Source organism: Melanerpes formicivorus, unplaced genomic scaffold (assembly GCF_026170545.1).
Source record: "Melanerpes formicivorus ecotype bairdi unplaced genomic scaffold, bMelFor1.0.p_v2 SCAF_1, whole genome shotgun sequence".
Lineage (NCBI taxonomy): Eukaryota > Metazoa > Chordata > Aves > Piciformes > Picidae > Melanerpes > Melanerpes formicivorus.
The window spans coordinates 62,619,204-62,636,171 of record NW_027142353.1 but is presented as its reverse complement, the minus strand read 5'-3'; the positions used below and the strand labels follow the sequence as shown (position 1 = coordinate 62,636,171).

General features: G+C 40.3%; 1 protein-coding gene across 3 annotated transcripts in view; it reads left to right on the top strand.

Annotated features, from left to right (window-relative positions):
* The window catches only part of CNTN5 (contactin 5), a 716,457-nt gene that overhangs the window by 199,235 nt on the left and 500,254 nt on the right, over positions 1-16,968 (top strand). For 2 of the 3 annotated variants that reach the window (XM_068145244.1, XM_068145226.1), the window contains exon 2: positions 15,473-15,616. The exons of the other annotated variant lie outside the window; for it this stretch is intronic. The gene's annotated coding sequence lies outside the window, so the exon portion shown is untranslated. The remainder of the gene's footprint in view (positions 1-15,472; positions 15,617-16,968) is intronic. 3 annotated transcript variants of the gene reach the window in all.

Here is a 16,968-nt window from a genome sequence, read left to right as displayed (position 1 = left end):
TCTATGCACATTCCAGAGAGCCCTCCCCTGTGGCATCTGCCCGATACACATCAGCTATTGGCTGGGCTAGCAGCAAAGGTGATTTTTCTTTGTTGAGTCACATCAAGAGAGACAAGATTTTGTCTCTCCACAGCCCACAGCTAATGGCAATTTCCTTGTAACCTGTGTGGTACTATAGTTTACATACTAGTTCTGCAGTAATGAGGATTGAGATAATGCTACATTTTTGATTGTGATAAGAAGGAGCATATTTATTTTAAGTATTTTTCTAAAATGAGCATTATTTATTAATACAAAAATCATGGCCAGGTAGAAAAATCTCTTTAGATGAAGTGTCTTCTCAAGATCAGGTTATTTTTTGGTTTTTCTGGTAATTATTGTGGTTTGTAGAAGCAGCTGTACAGAAAATCCTTTATTGTGGCTTTTCCTTTTCTTTTTACTTGTTTTTTTACTAATACTAATTTTCACTTAAACAACTAAAGGGTTTTAATTTCATACCTGCATGAGCACACACCTGAATAATCTTCTCTTACTTTACAACAGTGAGTTTGTTGTCAACATAAATTTAAATTATTGAAGTTTTTCACAACAAATTGCTTCTTCACTTATATAGGAGAAAGAGAGATGTTCTCATACTGTTAAAAGATCAGAGATCAGTATCCTTAAATAAGTTAAGGATAAGATGCTGAGTTGCTGGAATGTGTCCAGAGAAGGGCAACAAAGCTGGTGAGTGGCCTCAAGCACAAGCCCAATGAGGAGAGGCTGAGGAAGCTGGGGTTGCTTAGCCTGGAGAAGAGGAGGCTCAGAGGAGACCTTCTTGCTGTCTACAACTACCTGAAGGGAGGTTGTAGCCAGGTGGGGATTGGTCTCTTCTGCCAGGCAACCAGCAGCAGAGCAAGAGGACACAGTCTCAAGCTGCGTGGGGGTGGGGGTTTAGGCTGGATGTTAGGAAGAAGCTCTTCACAGAAAGAGTGACTGGCCATTGGAATGTGCTGCCCAGGGAGGTGGTGGAGTCACCTTCACTAGAGGTGTTTAGGAAGAGACTGGATGGGGCACTTGGTGCCATGGTTTAGTTGGTTAGATAGTGTTGGGTGATAGGTTGGCCTTGATGATCTCAAAGGTCTTTTCCACTCTGGTTAATTCTAATTCAAGTGTGGTAGTTTCTGTAATTTAGTTTAGGGGGGGAGTGCATTCCAGTCTTACATGGTGAAATTAATCTGCTACATATATTTATATTGCTTACATATATGTATTAACTGTTGAATCTTTAAAAGTTCTTTGTATATTTTTTTCTTCAGTGTTTTCATGGCAAACTTAACCAGAAAATCCTCCAAGTCTGATAATCAAATACATTAAAAGTCAGCTCCCCCACAGCACCCTTGAGCATATTTGAATGAAAAATGAACTTCTCCATTCTCCTTTCTTATCAAAGTCAAAATCAAAATCTGGAAAATGTTGTATTCATGTATCTAGAGTAACAGGATGACATTTAAAAAAGCCAGTGGGCCTGTCATTCAAAGAGGAGAAACTAGTTAAAGAGGCAGTTTCTTTCAAGGATACAACCTGAATTTTAAGCAGATGACCTGCTGCTGCTTCACAATTCTTACGCTGAATCTATGTAGGTCTCATTCCTGTCTGCTAATGTAACTCATTTTGTTGTACATAAAAGTGTTATAAATATTGATGATAATTGTTAAGCATGATATAGTGTTCCATGTTAGCAGCTCAGCTACTCGGGACGTAATTCTCTTCCTTGGGAAATGTCAATCAATCATGAGAGGTCTCCTGTTGAGGAAAGGAGAGGGGAAGAGTAAAATGGGAGGGGAAACAGAAAAAGGAAGAGGAAAGAAGGGGGAAGGGAGCATGTCAGCATAGAAGACGGGCTGAGAGAGCTGAGTTTGTTTAGCCTGGAGAAGAGAAGGCTCCAGGGAGACGTTTTAGCAGCCTTCCAGTACTTAAAAAGGGCACACAGAAAAGATGATGAGGGATCATTCATCAGGGGGTGTAGTGGTAGGACAAAGGGTAACAACTTCTACCTGAAAGAGTGCAGATTTAAATTAGATGTTGGGAAGAAATTCTTTATTGTGAGGGTAATAAAGCACTGGAATATGATTCACAGAGAAGCTGTGGATACCCCATATCTAGAAATGCTCAAGGCCAGGTTGTGTGGGGCTCTGAGCAACTTCATCTAGTGGAAGGTGTCCCTGTTCATGACAAGAGGGTTGAAACTGGATGATCTTTAGTATTCCTTCCAACCCAAATTGTTCTGTGGTTTCTCCTTAAGGATGTAAAAGGAGACACTTCACTCCAGGAGTGCAATAAAGGCTCTCCAGCCCATAGTAGGGACACAAGGACAGGCAGGCATTTCTCTGGAGATCTGCAAAATAGAACCATGACAGGGATGTTCAGCACAGACTAAACTACCCATAGCAAACTCCATGGGTCATATGTAGCTACTCAAATTCCTGCAGGGAATTCAACTAACTCTTTGATGTACTGATTGCTCATCCAACACATTCATCAACATATTTTTCTATTAGGATCATACAGCAGGCAGTGTCAAAGGTGTTACTGAAGTCCAGATAGAAAACATGGGCTGCTTTCCCTCCCTCTATGAGACCAGTCACTTTATCATAGAAGTTTATCAAACTGGTAAAGCATGACATCCCTTTTGTGAAGCTAAATGGAGTGCTCCTGATTTTCTTGTCCTTTATGTGCTTGGAAACGGTTTCCAGAATTAACTGTTCCATTACATCCCCAGACAATGATGTGAGGCTGGACTGTGGATCCTTGAGTAATTTGCATGCTATTAGCAGATTAGTCTTATGACTATTGCTGTAACTTGTGTCAAAAGATGAGCTCATGAGATCTTTTTACTAGATAATATTTCTTCATGCACTAGTAACATGATGACTTTCAATAAAATAACAAAGCAAAGCTGAGTATTCAAGAGTGCTCCAGCACTAATATAAAAAGCATGACTGATTTGGAAATTATCAATGGCATGGGCTTAGGTGAGCCATTTTCTGCTGTTCTATCACTTGCTGTTTGGGAGAACAGGCCAGCGTCCTTCTTGACACAATCTCATTTTAGGTACTCGTAAACAGCAATAAGATCTCCCCTTAGTCTCTTTTTCTTCAGGCTAAGCTACCCAAGTTCCCTCAGCTGCTCCTCACAAGACTTTTTCTCTAGACCTCTCATAAATATTGTTGCCCTTCTTCAGACTGCTCTGGCACCTCAAAGTCATTCTTGTAGTGAGGAGCCTAAAACTGAACACAGTATTCAAGGTGTGGTCTCATCAGTGCCAAATAGAGGGGCACAAAAGCTTCCCTAGCCCCTCTGACCACACTGTTTCTGATACAGTCCAGGATGCTGTTGGCCTTCTTGGCCACTTGAGCACACTGTTGGCTCATATCTAGATGACCTTCAACCAAACACCTCCAGGTCTTTCTCTACCTGGCAGTTTTCCAGCCCCTTTCCTGAATCCTGTTGTTTTATGTGAGGTTTCTGTGATCAAAGTGGAGGACTCAGCACTTGACCTTGTGGAACCTTGTATCATTGGCCTTGGCCCATTGATCCAAGCAATCCAAGTCTCTCTGCAAAGTTTTTCTACCCTCAAGCAGATTGACATTCCCACTTTACTTGGTATCATCTGCAAACTTACCAAGGGTCCATTTGAATCCTCATCCAGATCAGTAATAAATGGGTGATAGTGACCATAATAGTGATCCTTGGGGAACTCCAGTTGTGCTTGGCTGTGAACTGGATTTATTTCCATTCACCACAACTCTTTAGGTCTGGCCATCCAGACAATTTTCAGCACAGCAAAGTCTACACTCATCCATGCTATGAGCACCCGGTTTCTCCAGGAGGATGCTGTAGAACATAGTGTCACTAAAGTCCAGATAAACTGCATCCACAGACTTCTCCTAATCCACTAAACAAGTATGGTGGGTTAAAAATCCCTCCCAACATAGAATTGCCAGACCAACTCAGTTGGAAGCAAATGAAGCTGTATTTACAAGATAAACTACAGTCTAAATTATAGAATGCAATGAATATGTACAAAATATACAATATTTACATATGTACAATCTATAAGCAACACAAGACCAATAACTTCCCCTTCCCTGCTCCCTTCCCTACCCACCTCTACAAATGGGACAAGAGAAAGAGCAGAGAGTTGTTTGTTAATACTCAGCCACAACAAAGCAAGCAGCCAAGGTCAGCAAAGCCAGCAGAAGCCAGAGCTAGTATCTGCCAGAGAGAAGGAAGTGAAAAGAGAAAGTTTACATCACTAGCTTTGTTTATCTGTCCAATGAGATTATTTTGAACTTATCATTAGTTTCCTTTTTACATCCAATGGCAATTTATTTACAGTCTACTACTTTCTGTTCAAGATCTGTGGAAAGTTTTCCAGGCACAGCCTGAAACTACCACAAGAAGCCACCTTTTCGTAGAAGGGAAAGGAGAGGCTAAGTGGTCTCAAGATGGTGGAGGAATCGTCAGTTATTAGCCCAATTAGCTGAGCTTTCATTAAGAAGGTGATAAAAGAAACCTTTGCATGCAGATGTTCATGTATATTGCAGCTATATTTTTAATAGACTTCCTGTCTTTGGTGTTCATCCTTTAATAATTCTAAACCTGGGATCTGGTCCAAATGAGCACACTTTGTCTATTTCAGTTTCATCATGGCTTTAACTAAAATTGTATTTCTAGGAAAGAATCCTAAAGGCTTCAAAGCACATATCTGCCCCCTGAACATCTATTTCATAAACAAATAATTGTACTCTGTTGGTCTTCCTTAAATTCTTATGTGACTGCTCCTAACATGTATCTATGATTTATTTTTTTCATCTTCTTTACTCCATTTATGCTTTATTTGCACAGACCTGGCATATATGTCAATTCCCAGTTTAACTTTCTCTTATTCTGGCTTGAGTAGAAAATGCTCTGAATGACATAGCAAAGCAAATTGCCACTCTTTAGCAGCTGAGCCTCTCTGCAGTTATAATGATGCTACACCTCAGTAACTTTTGTCTGGATTAGAGAATAGTTCAGCTGCCTTTTGTCCTTATGATTTTTAGTTACAGGCACTGTGTATTGTCTGATCTTTACTCCTGCATTACCTATTCTCTTGTAGTGACTTATTAAGTAATGCTATTTTCCTTGCAGCTTTAATGGACCACTCTCCTCTAATTGAAGGAACTCTACTATCTGAGAAGCAGCATGTTTCCAAAGGACAGTGACAGGCAGGAGACTTCATTTCTCATACTGTTTAAACAGTGCCTTACTGTTTGACTTTGTGCAAATCACTTAGGAGGTCTAAATTTAAGAGCATCTGCACAAAGTTTGCACGTCTTCATTTTGTTACCTACCACTGAGTTTTGTTCTGAGAGGTGCACGATACAGCAGTTAAAGGCAGTGAGAGCTGCAGGTTCTTGACATATTAAAAAAATCAGAACAGTATTAAAGTGTTTCAAACTCACTTTAAAACCCCAGGTGTTTCAAGCCTTTTTTTCCCCCTCTGTTCTTCTCTTTTATTTTCTTTTTAATGTCACTTCTTGATTTCCCTATCTTCAAATTAAAAAAAAAATAGCCTTCAAAAGATCTTTTGACTGGAAAAGCTTATAAAACTTCTTAGGATTGCTTGTGTTACAGAAGGAGGCGTGTACTCAGCCATGTTAGTGTTATTAAGTTACAAATACTGGAAGTATCACAAACAAGACCAGATGGAAATCACCCAGCTGAAACTCAGACTGTGGCTCTTTGCCAGGACTTCTGATAAACAAGATTCAGATAGTCTTCACTACACACTGATCCACGTTGTTGGGTGCCTTATGAGGCAAAGACAAAAAAGAAGGAAGAAGAATTAGTCATAACCCTGCCTTTCCTCCTGGAAGGTGACATACATCTGTGAAAAATCATCTGTGGTTACAAAAGTGAAAGAAAGCATCCTGCTAATTAGACTTGAAAATAGGTACTTTGCCACAATTAAAAAGATTCTGAGCAAACAGCTGTAGCAGAAGTTCAGCTCAGAGGAGTTCATCATGAGATGATTACTTGCATTGGCAACCAGCAATGACAGTGTGCTGGCTTCCAAAAGGTATTATTTTACTGACAGCAACACAGCAGCAGTGCCAGCAGAAACATCATTTCTGTCAGTAAGGTGCAGTGCCATGGCCCTGTCTGTGAACACAGAGATCCAGTTAGGCTGAAGTTTGATAATGGCTGTACCAAATGAACTTGCTCACAGTTTCCTTCTCCCATAAGATAAACATATATATATATATATATATCTAGCTATTACACTAGTGATTGATACAATATTAATGATTGTAACAACAGTCAATAATGGGAGTAATTCATAGAAACAGTAAGGTTGGAAAAGACCTTACTGATGGAGGGTGGGCCTTCCATAAGCTGTGGAATCCCTGGTGTTGTGACAGACAGAACATAGCAATGGTGGTTGCTGTGACATAGGACATTTGTGACACAGCCACCCAGGACTGGTACAGAAAGGGTGCACAGAGTGCTGGCCCAGTCTGGAGGTGAGCAGGCAGGTGAATGAGGGCTGAGGCAAGGAGGCAAGTGTTGCCCATAGTGCAGCAGATAGTGCTTGCTGCTCCTTTGTCTTTCAGAGCCAGAGGCTCAAAAGGGAATAGGACCAGACCTCAGCCAAAAAAGCATTGGTTATCCTGCTTTTTAGAGTGGCAGACGAAGACAGACTCAGGACCAGACCCTACATGTTATGCTGCTGTCCTTAGCCACACAGCCAGAGAAATTTCTTTTACAAGGATATGTTTTACAAGGACACTAAGTTAAGTGTTAACAGCCTGGCAGAACCTTGGGCAGGGGTTGCCCATGCTGAGCAAGGGTGGCTGCTCCATTTGTTTTGTTATCTTGATTTTTAGAGATGCAAACCCAAACAGGCTCAGGATCAGACTAGAGGACTATGCCTGTTCTCAGCCACACAACCTGAGATTTCTACAGCTTTCAGGAAAGCCATTGACCCAAGGACAAGGAAGCACACACAGCCCCAGTCTGCACCACCCTATGGTCCCATCAGCATCTGGAGACTCCTTCAGCTGTGGAATAGGGAAGCCTCTGCATCACCTGTGGTCTGTTTGACCTTGAAATAAAATTTTCTGATTCATGAACCATTTTCTGGGTCTTCTGCTTTGTGTGGTCTACTGGGGGAAACTTTCTGGGCTTTCTCCCTATTGTTCTTGTGACATGGAATTTAATCTTTATGGATGTTTCTAGAGAAATATATAGATATCTTTATGTATAGGTAACTAACTTATGGACATAAAGTATAGCAGCTACAGGCCAGTTGAGGCTTCTCACAGCACCTGAAGTGACAATGTGGAGGCTGTTTCCAGACTCTGTGCAGAGAGGTGGGAGTTACTTGCCCAAATACAGAGCCAGTGACTTTCTAGGTGTTACAGCCAGGATTAAAGTAAGTATTTAGTGCACTTTTCACAGGTCCTGTGCCCTATCTACCAGTTTCATGTATATCCATAGGATACTGGCTGTAAGAGAGCCCAAGTGGCACTAGGTCACTATGTTAAATACCTGAATTGCTCCCCAGTGTTTAGATGCTATGGTTATCTCTGTATCCTCATGCTGAGCTCCACCTTGCTCTGCCTCAGCCCTGAGAGTAAGGAGGAATCGTAGAATGGTTTGGGTTGGAAGGGATCTTAAAGATTCTCTTGTTCCAAAGCTGCTGTCATGGCCAGTGGCACCTTACACAAGACCAGGCTGCTCAAAGCTCCATCTAAGCTGGCAGAGCCTTCAGGAAGATGTGCTCTGTGATCTTGCCAGGCTCAGAGGAGAGACTGCCTAAATCCATAGAAATCTTTGATTGTTTTCCATTAAGCTATGTCTTATATGTTTGATTCCTATATAGATAAACACAAAGTGAAAATAAAGGATAATATGAGTTAGGAGAAATTGCTAACTTGTGGAGTAGTTTAAATAGTTTAATTTCTATTTTAATTATTCTTCTCTTTTAAAATACTTTGGCTAAAATATGATAACCTGTGTAACCACCTGTGCACTTGGTAAGGTACCTGAGAAGCAATTTCTCGCCTTTAGTATCTTCTGGTATACTTATTGTCTGTCTCTCTTTTAATCTTCACCTGTGAAGACTGTACAGTTCTGGAAATACATTGAAGCAGAGGAGCACAGGCTAAAAATGCTAAATGGAAGACATTGTGCTAAGTATTCAAAAGCAGTCTTGAAACATACACGCACAGTGGAACTAGTTAGATTTTTTTATACCAAGCGTATTGTTCAATGCAACCTACAATACAAAACTTCCCAGAAGACTTTTAGGAACACAACCACCTTTGATTTTTATGGACACACTATTTGCTGAGGATGGTGATGTCTGCCTTACAGTCACTAGGTAGCATGATTGCACAGCAGGAACCTCTTGCCGGTAGTATAGACACAGATAGCTGGATCTACTTCAACTGTCTAAAGATATCTGGGGTTTCCTCTACTTCAGTGTGAGAGGCATTGCATTTCTTAGAGAAGCTTCTTTCTTTCACACAGCTGATGTTGCCCTGACTTGTTTTTGAATTAGCTAGGAACTGTGGGCCCATATGGTGTAATGGGAAAGAGGATAAACGAAGTGGAAGACAGATGTGATTTAGCCACTTCAAGAAGGAAAGTGGAATTATTGAACAGGCAGGGAGAGCCAAAGGTAACTATTTTTTTCTGAACCCTGATACATCAGAAGCGGTTGATTTGTTTAATAAATTCAAAAAGGCCAGTCAGTGGCCAGGATATTTTTAAGGAAAAATGGAGGAAATTGTACTTCTACACAGAATGAAACTTTAATAGGGCATAACTTTCCTGTGAGATGTCAAAAGCAAGCGAGAGCTCTATACATTTTTCAAACCAATTTTTTTTTTGCTATCTAACTACAGCAGGTCTTAATCAAATATCTGCTTAAACCTATTACCTCTCTTTTTCCCTCTCCTGCCTTGCTCTCCACAATATTTAAGAACTTCATCACAGTTTCCCCTTTCTAACATATAAAAATTCCCAGATTCTTAAACAGTCATTAATGAGAGTGTAATCTGTCTTGTCTGAGGTTCACCGGGAGACTTCATAGCCCTGCAGTGAACTATTCTTCACAGGCTTCCTGCATATCTTTTCTGTGGATAGTGATTTTACATCTCTCTTCTACTCTAATTTCCTCTTCACTCTCTAGTATAGCATCTATTAGTCACAGAAAGTTAGAAAGTATAAGACTCTGCAGCTGGGGTACTCGGCGTCTTGCAAATAGCCACCAAAAGGTTTCAGCCCTCTGAGTGTAATGGGCTGTAAAAGTAGAAGCTGTGATTTATTGTTTCTTCCGCTTGCTGAAACCTAATGGCTAGCCCACCTTCTGTGGAATTCAGTGATCTGCAGATTTGCAATCTAATAAGCAGCTCAAATAAATTGTGATTCTTTTCCTTTTAATGCTTCCGTGTCATTGTGCAACTTTATTCAGAACAATTTGGGGGGGGGGGGATATTCAGTTCAAAGCTAAGAATAATGTAATTCACTTTTACTGGATAAGCAAAGTATGTTTTAAAAGGAAAACAAATTGTGGCCATTGGTAATAAAATCAGTAATAAACAAAAAATGTATTTCTATTGTTTCATGCTGAATCAGTCTAAAAAAAAAAGCTATTAATATACATACATATAGCTATGTATGAACACATTAATAGCCTATATTGTACACATACACTGAAAAAGATCATGGAATTCTTCTGTAACTTATGCAGGAGAAAAACTCAAGGAAACAGAAAAGTGCATATCATACCTAGGATAAGTGATTCAGCCCTAAGCCAACATATATATATATATATATATATATATATATATATGAAATACTACAGCATGACATGATTCTTCCTTCCCCATGTATGGCTGTAAACCCTGCAGGCAAATGATTGATGAGTTTAATAACATCCAGGAATTAGTTCCAAAAGGTTTTGTGAGAAAGTGAGTTTCCTGCTGCAAATATTTTCATGACCAAAAAACAGAAACATGTCTTATGTGAAAGGGCAATAATTTATTGTTAAATGTAAATCCTGCCTACTTGTAGAATTCTCAGTTCAGTTTTTATTATGACAAAAAAAGGACAGAAAATATGTCAGAAGTTGAAATTTCCATACATGCACTCCTGATACCACTTTCATGGTGTTCAGTTTGATTTTACAGCACCTTCTGGATACAAACCTCGTCTTCAGCCTGAGGAGAGTACATTCCAGCCCCTCGCTGGGGCTCATGTGAATGATTTATTGCTCATCACTTTAGACTCACATAGGGACATTTTTTCTGTGTTTTCCAACATTCTCACAACTTGCTATTTCATCACTGGTCTTCAAGTGCATGCTTCACCAGAACTCACTATTTATGGCACACCATACCTATGTTAGCAACCTGTTCTTCATTCTCTTTGCTGCCTGTAAAACTGATTTTGCCAGGCCTGCATTTTGTTAGGTCACCCTGAGTGGACTGTTTATAGCAGTTGGGTCTAAATTATCAGGTTGTGTCCTTTCTCTTATCTCACAAGCCCTGTGAGGAGAGGCTGAGGGAGCTGGGGTTGCTTAGCATGGAGAAGAGGAGGCTCAAGGTAGACCTTACTGCTCTCTACAACTACCTGAAGGGAGGTTGTAGACAGGTGGGAGCTAGTCTCTTCTCCCAGGCAACCAGCACTAGAACAAGAGGACACGATCTTAAGCTGTGCCAGGGGAGGTTTAGGCTGGATGTTAGGAAGATGTTCTTCATAGAGAGAGTGATTGGCCATTGGAATGTGCTGCCCAGGGAGGTGGTGGAGTCACCATCACTGGAGGTGTTTAAGGAGAGACTGGATGAGGCACTTGGTGCCATGTTTAGTTGATTAGATGGTGTTGGATGATGGGTTGGACGTGATGATCTTGAAGGTCTCTTCCAACCTGGTCCATTCCATTCCATTCCATTCCATTCCATTCTTGCTTCTCAAGTGTACCATAGAAGGATAAGCAAAAGCAACATGGAAAGGACCTCGTTACCTGGTCATTTAAAAAATTGCTGTTAGAGATCTGTCAGCTACAACAAAATTTAGCTAAGTAAAACAAATTGAAACAGTAAATCTGTCAAGCCCCACTCTGGAGGCCTTGGAAAGAAAGTACAATGCCCATGGCATTGTCTTATGTAGAACAGAATCATAGAATCAATACGGTTGGAAAAGAGTTCAGAGATCATCAAGTCCAACTGTCACCCAAGACATCATGACTACTAAACCATGGCACCAAGCACCACATCCAGTCCTCTCTTGAACACATCCAGGGACAATGACTCCACCACCTCCCTGGGCAGCCCATTCCAATGTGAAGAACTTTCTCCTCACCTCTAGCCTAAACTTCCCCTGGCACAGTTTGAGACTAAGTCCTCTTGTTCTGGTGCTGAGTGCCTGGGAGAGGAGACCAATCCCCTCGTGGCTACAACCTCCCTTCAGGTAGTCGTAGACAGCAATAAGGTCTCCCCTGAGCCTCCTCTTCTCCAGTAGTGGTGATGTCTTATTTACTTGACTGCAGAATCTATTCCATTTGGAGAGGTATTTAGTGCCTTTTCTATCTTTTAGGTAAATTAGATATTTCATATCTAAGCTCTGCAGTATCTTGGTCAAAGACAATCGTGGTTCTGTGGAAGTGCTTTTGTTGGAGGTGGAAGATGAAGCTGTTTATCTCAAAGATGAGTAATGGTTCATCCCTTTCAGGATGTGTCTCTAAATGGTTCTTAACAAAAAGGTATCCAAGACAGGAGGGAGGGATAACATTCCTTACTAAATGCAACAAAGTTGTGCCATGAAATACAATTTTGAATGTTTATTAGATCATGAATTTTTACCACTCGGGGCGGGGGGTAACAACTGGGTAGCAACTAGACTGGGAGAAGAATATTTCTGTAGGGTTATTCACATGGATACTTACTTATATAGATTATTCTCATTAGTGATCAAAATACATGCAAATACTGTAAGAGAGCTCTAAATCAGTTCTAATTCTCTGTGGTTCTAATTCTTATCGTGGTTTTATCACTGGTTTTCTGCAATCCTTTTCATGATCCTTATAAAAGGTGAGCCAGCTCCAACAGACATTTGCCTTCCTCTCCTTCACAAATTTAAATGGTGGCTGGACTGCAGACACAGCTTTGAATCATTCAAGCAGTACAGGATTGAGCTTTAATATCAGTTAAGATATTCTTCTTATACAAGATATTCTTATCTTCAGGCTAGTCTACAGAAAGTTAACGAGAACAGTATCAAAATCTCTCCTTTGTAATGATTTTTCTTTTTTTAAATATGTAAGTCAAAACTATTCTTCAGTCTCTGAATTCAGTGCCTTTCTAAAGGCAAGGTCCAGGCAAATTTTTTAAATTCAAACTTCAAGGCCAATACAGTAAAGAAAGATCATTCATAATTCTCAGGTTCATTAGCTGTGAAATTGGTAGCTAGTTCTGCCACAGAGCCTTTCAAAGAAAAAATTTAGACATCTAATGAATGTGTCCAGAGAAGGGCAATGAGGCTGGTGAGAGGCCTTGAGCACCAGCCCTACAAGGAGAGACTGGGGGAGCTGGGATTGTTTAGCCTGGAGAAGAGGAGGCTCAGGGGAGACCTCATTGCTCTCTACAACTACCTGAAGGGAGGTTGTAGCCTGGAGGGAGGTTGGTCTCTTCTCCCAGGCAAGCAGCACCAGAACAAGAGGACACAGTCTCAAGCTGTGCCAGGGGAAGTTTAGGCTCAAGGTCAGCAGAAAGTTCTTCACTGAGAGAGTGATTGGCCATTGGAATGTGCTGCCTGGGGAGGTGGTGGAGTCACCATCCTGGAGGTGTTCAAGAGGGGATTGGACATGGTGCTTGGTGCCATGGTCTAGTAGTCATGAGGTGTTGGGTGACAGGTTGGACTTGATGATCTTTAAGGTCTCTTCCAACCTTGGTGATTCTGTGACTGGAATAGTTAATTAGCTTTTATTTATTTATTTGTTTATTTTTGACTAGGCACAACAGTATTTGATAGATGTAGTTCCCAGCTGCTCGTGGAGCTCCAGGAAAATAATTTAACTAGAGAGTAATATGGAAGAGGAAGACGTTCTTATGAGTTCTTTAGTCAGGATAAAACATTGTGAAAATCAAGGGAAGATGCATCTAAGAACATAACTGAGAATGGGTACAAGAAAAAGTGGGGGAATAAAGGAGAAGCTTTAAGACAGTACAAAGGTGTTTATGGTTTACTTATTTTCAGACTTCAGCCTTCAGTAAATCTGAAAGCTCACATAATCTCATAACACACGTGTGGGTTTTTTTTTGTAATTGGGGTTGGCAGGTGTGGTAATTTTAGAATAGAATTAACCAGGTTGGAAGAGACCTTCGAGATCATCGAGTCCAACCTATCATCCAGCACTATCTAATCAACTAAACCATGGCACCAAGCGCCCCATCAAGTCTGTTCCTAAACACCTCCAGTGATGGTGACTCCACCACCTCCCCGGGCAGCACATTCAAATGCCCAATCACTCTTTCTATGAAGAACTTCTTCCTAACATCCAGCCTATACCTCCCCTGGCACAGCTTGAGATTGTGTCCTCATGTTCTGGTGCTGGTTGCCTGGGAGAGGAGACCAACCTCCACCTGGCTACAACCTCCCTTCAGGTAGTTGTAGAGAGCAATAAGGTCTCCCCTGGGCCTCCTCTTCTCCAGGCTAAGCAACCCCAGCTCCCTCAACCTCTCCTCATAGTGCTTGTGCTCCAAGGCTATGCATTTAAAATTTAGCTGCAGATTTCAAGCAGAAAAGTAGAGAAATATAAATAATTTACTATTGGGTGTAAAAAGGAAAACAAAAGATTATTCTAAACAAATTCATTGGATAAAATGTGTGGGATGGATGCAGATGTAACCTAAAATTCTTTCACACTTCACTTCTATTCCTTTTCTTTTCTCCTGTGGTCCTGGCTGTTCTACTGGGGAGACAGTAATCACTTCTGGCTGGCCTTGAGAAAAGATAAGAGCACAAACACTGCTTCTTTAAGCTTCCTCTTTTCTTCTGTTATGGTGGGGGGAGAGGAGGCTTTGGGGGGGAGCGGAGCAGCTTCTCTGCTTCTCTGGGAACCCAGAGGAGGTACAGGGAGGTGTGCATGTTATTTTCTAATTGTAAATACCTGTGTAATACTGTAAATACTGTGTATTTTGTACATATTCATTGCATTCCATTGTAGAGTGTAATTTTTGCTTGTAAATACAGCTTCCATTTGCTTCCAACTGAGTTAGTTGTGCTTAGTTAATGTGAATGAGAAACTTCAAGCCACCACAATAGGGTGGGTTGGTTTTTTTTGCTTTTTGTGATTGAGAGTGCTAACAATTGTTCAAATTTACTAAAAGTGGCATGATTTCTTTGTGATTGTCAAGTTAACTTAATGATTGGATAGTTCAAACAGTAATTATTTTAAGGAAGTCATGCAGTATTTTGGAAGATAATAAGCTGAATGGTAGTGCCTGCCTCCAGTATAATTTCAAATGGGTAATTTGAAAATGGAGTCATCAAAGAAGTTGTAATTGCACATTACCTGGAAAAATGTCACTTAAAAACCCCCACAAAAACGCAAAGCAATATGAGAAAACACCTTTAAAAGAATGCTTATAAGGTGGCTTAAATTCAAATAACAGAAATTCTTTTATATTCATCCATTAGAGAGGAGTATGCATAGACATCAAGGGTGGAGACTGAGAGACCTGGGGCTATTTAGTCTTGAGAAGTGAAGAGTGAGAGGGGATCTGATCAATGTGTATAAATATCTGAGGAGTGGGTGTCAGGTGGAGGGGGCCAAGCTCTTTTTGGTGGTGCACAGTAATAAGACAAGGAACAACAGGTTCGAACTTGAGCATAGAAGATTTCACCTCAACATGAGGAGAAACTGCTTTACAGTGAGGGTGACAGAGCACTGCAACAGGCTGCCCAGAGAGGTTGTGGAGTCTCCTACTCTGGAGACTTCCATAACCCACCTGGATGCATTCCTGTGTGGACTACCCTAGGTGATCCTGCTTTGGCAGGGGGGGTTGGACCTGATGATCTCTTGAGGTCCCTTCCAATCTCTAATATACTGTAATGCTGTGATTTTCCCTTTCTTTATAGGGTATCAATGCCTGTTTCTTTTTCTGCTGTTGTAAGAAATTGAACTTTTCCCACTAACAGCATAAGCCAAAGCACTTTTGCATTCTGTAGCCACTCTGAGACGAGACAGGTGTCTTACATTTAATTCACACAAGTCACCCAACACTGTTATGACTTGTACCATAGAAGGAATAAAAAAGTAGAGTCAACATAACAGATCTCTGCATACAAGAAAATTTTGCTGTTCTACATCTTCAAATAGAGTTCTGCACATGCATGTAACCTTTTTGTTTATTTGTTTGTTTTTCTTCCTCCACAGATTGTTGAAAAGGAGTCCTTATATGTTTTGATTCAATTCAGGTCCTGAGCATCCGTTTTCAGTCACACCTAGTTCAACACCTATTCTGTGGAGATCATTTCTGTTTTGAAGGACAACTTCTGTACAGACAGTAGGAGAGTTAAGGTAGTGCATATTTAAACTGAACTGCTCTTGGAATATGTTTATGAGCTTTATTGCTTGCATTTATTAGTTTATTAAATTAAAATCAAACACAGAAGCTCTTGCCAGTAACTTAACCTGAATAACCTGCAGATGGAACACAGATTAAAAGAAAAGAACTCTGCTTTAATACATACTGTTGTTGTGCTGTTGTGACCATGGGTTAGTAGAAGGTTCTATCTTGAAAGTGTTTACCACTCCTTATAAATTCTATATACACTTTAACCTGGATGCACTGAATAGCTTTTTAGAAATAATTTCTGTCTCATGCTTAATAGCATCTGATTAGTTCTGGAAAATGCTGTAGACAAGATTTAACACAACATCTGTACTGTACTTCTAACTTCCCAGGCTTGGTCAATGTGGCTTGGTCTAGTTTTAGGGTATAGTGGGTTTGTTACAGGAATCTGAAATCACAAGCAAATTCTCATGAGGGCAAATCTAAAGGTCAAGGAAAGCTCATCCTGTTAAGCAGTCAGAGTTTGTTCCCAACTGATATTAAACAACTTCTGTAACCCAGTGCATCTTTTCTCAGAATATTCAAATAAATACAAATCTGTATTAATGAAGCAGGTGAGTGTGAAAACCGATGTGATCTTCAAGAGCCTATTGTAATACAAACCAGTGTGATATAGCAGCTGTAGGCATGAGTTATTTCACTCTGATATTCATTATCCAGATGAACAATGGATATTCACTTTAAATTTATCATGAATGCAGCCACAGATGGAAATAAGATGGAGTAAATGTCTGCAGCTATCTGTTAACTGGTGTGCTGCATCATTTAATAGCTGAATGACTTATGATCATGTAGTTCAGAACACCTCTAATTAATTTCTGAGTTGGGTCTTTATTCTCAACCTCAAACCATGGTTTATTAATAGGTCAACAGAAAGAGCTTGCTAAAGTGTAATGTGTAGGTGTGCAAACATATTTGGAAGCATATAGTTCATGGTTGGATGTCAGATGTTTTACCTGCCTACCCAACTAATTGAGAATCATATCAGAAAACTAGAAAGCCATTGTAAGGAATGAGACAGACAGTGACCTCCAAACACATATAACTGTATTAGAATTGATGAACTTGATATGAGTAGATTCACAGTGTCATTTAAAATATAACACAGTTTAACTCATTTTCCTGCTCTTGATGATGAATTGCAACTCCTAAAAGCACAGGAAAGATTGGCAGGTGAATTCTAACTTGTTTCCTCTGTATAAGCCTTACAAGAGTAGCAGATTTATTGGAGGATATTCTTGATACTAAAAAAAAAACCCAACATTTTGGCTCTGGGTGCAGGTTAAGCAGGCATTCT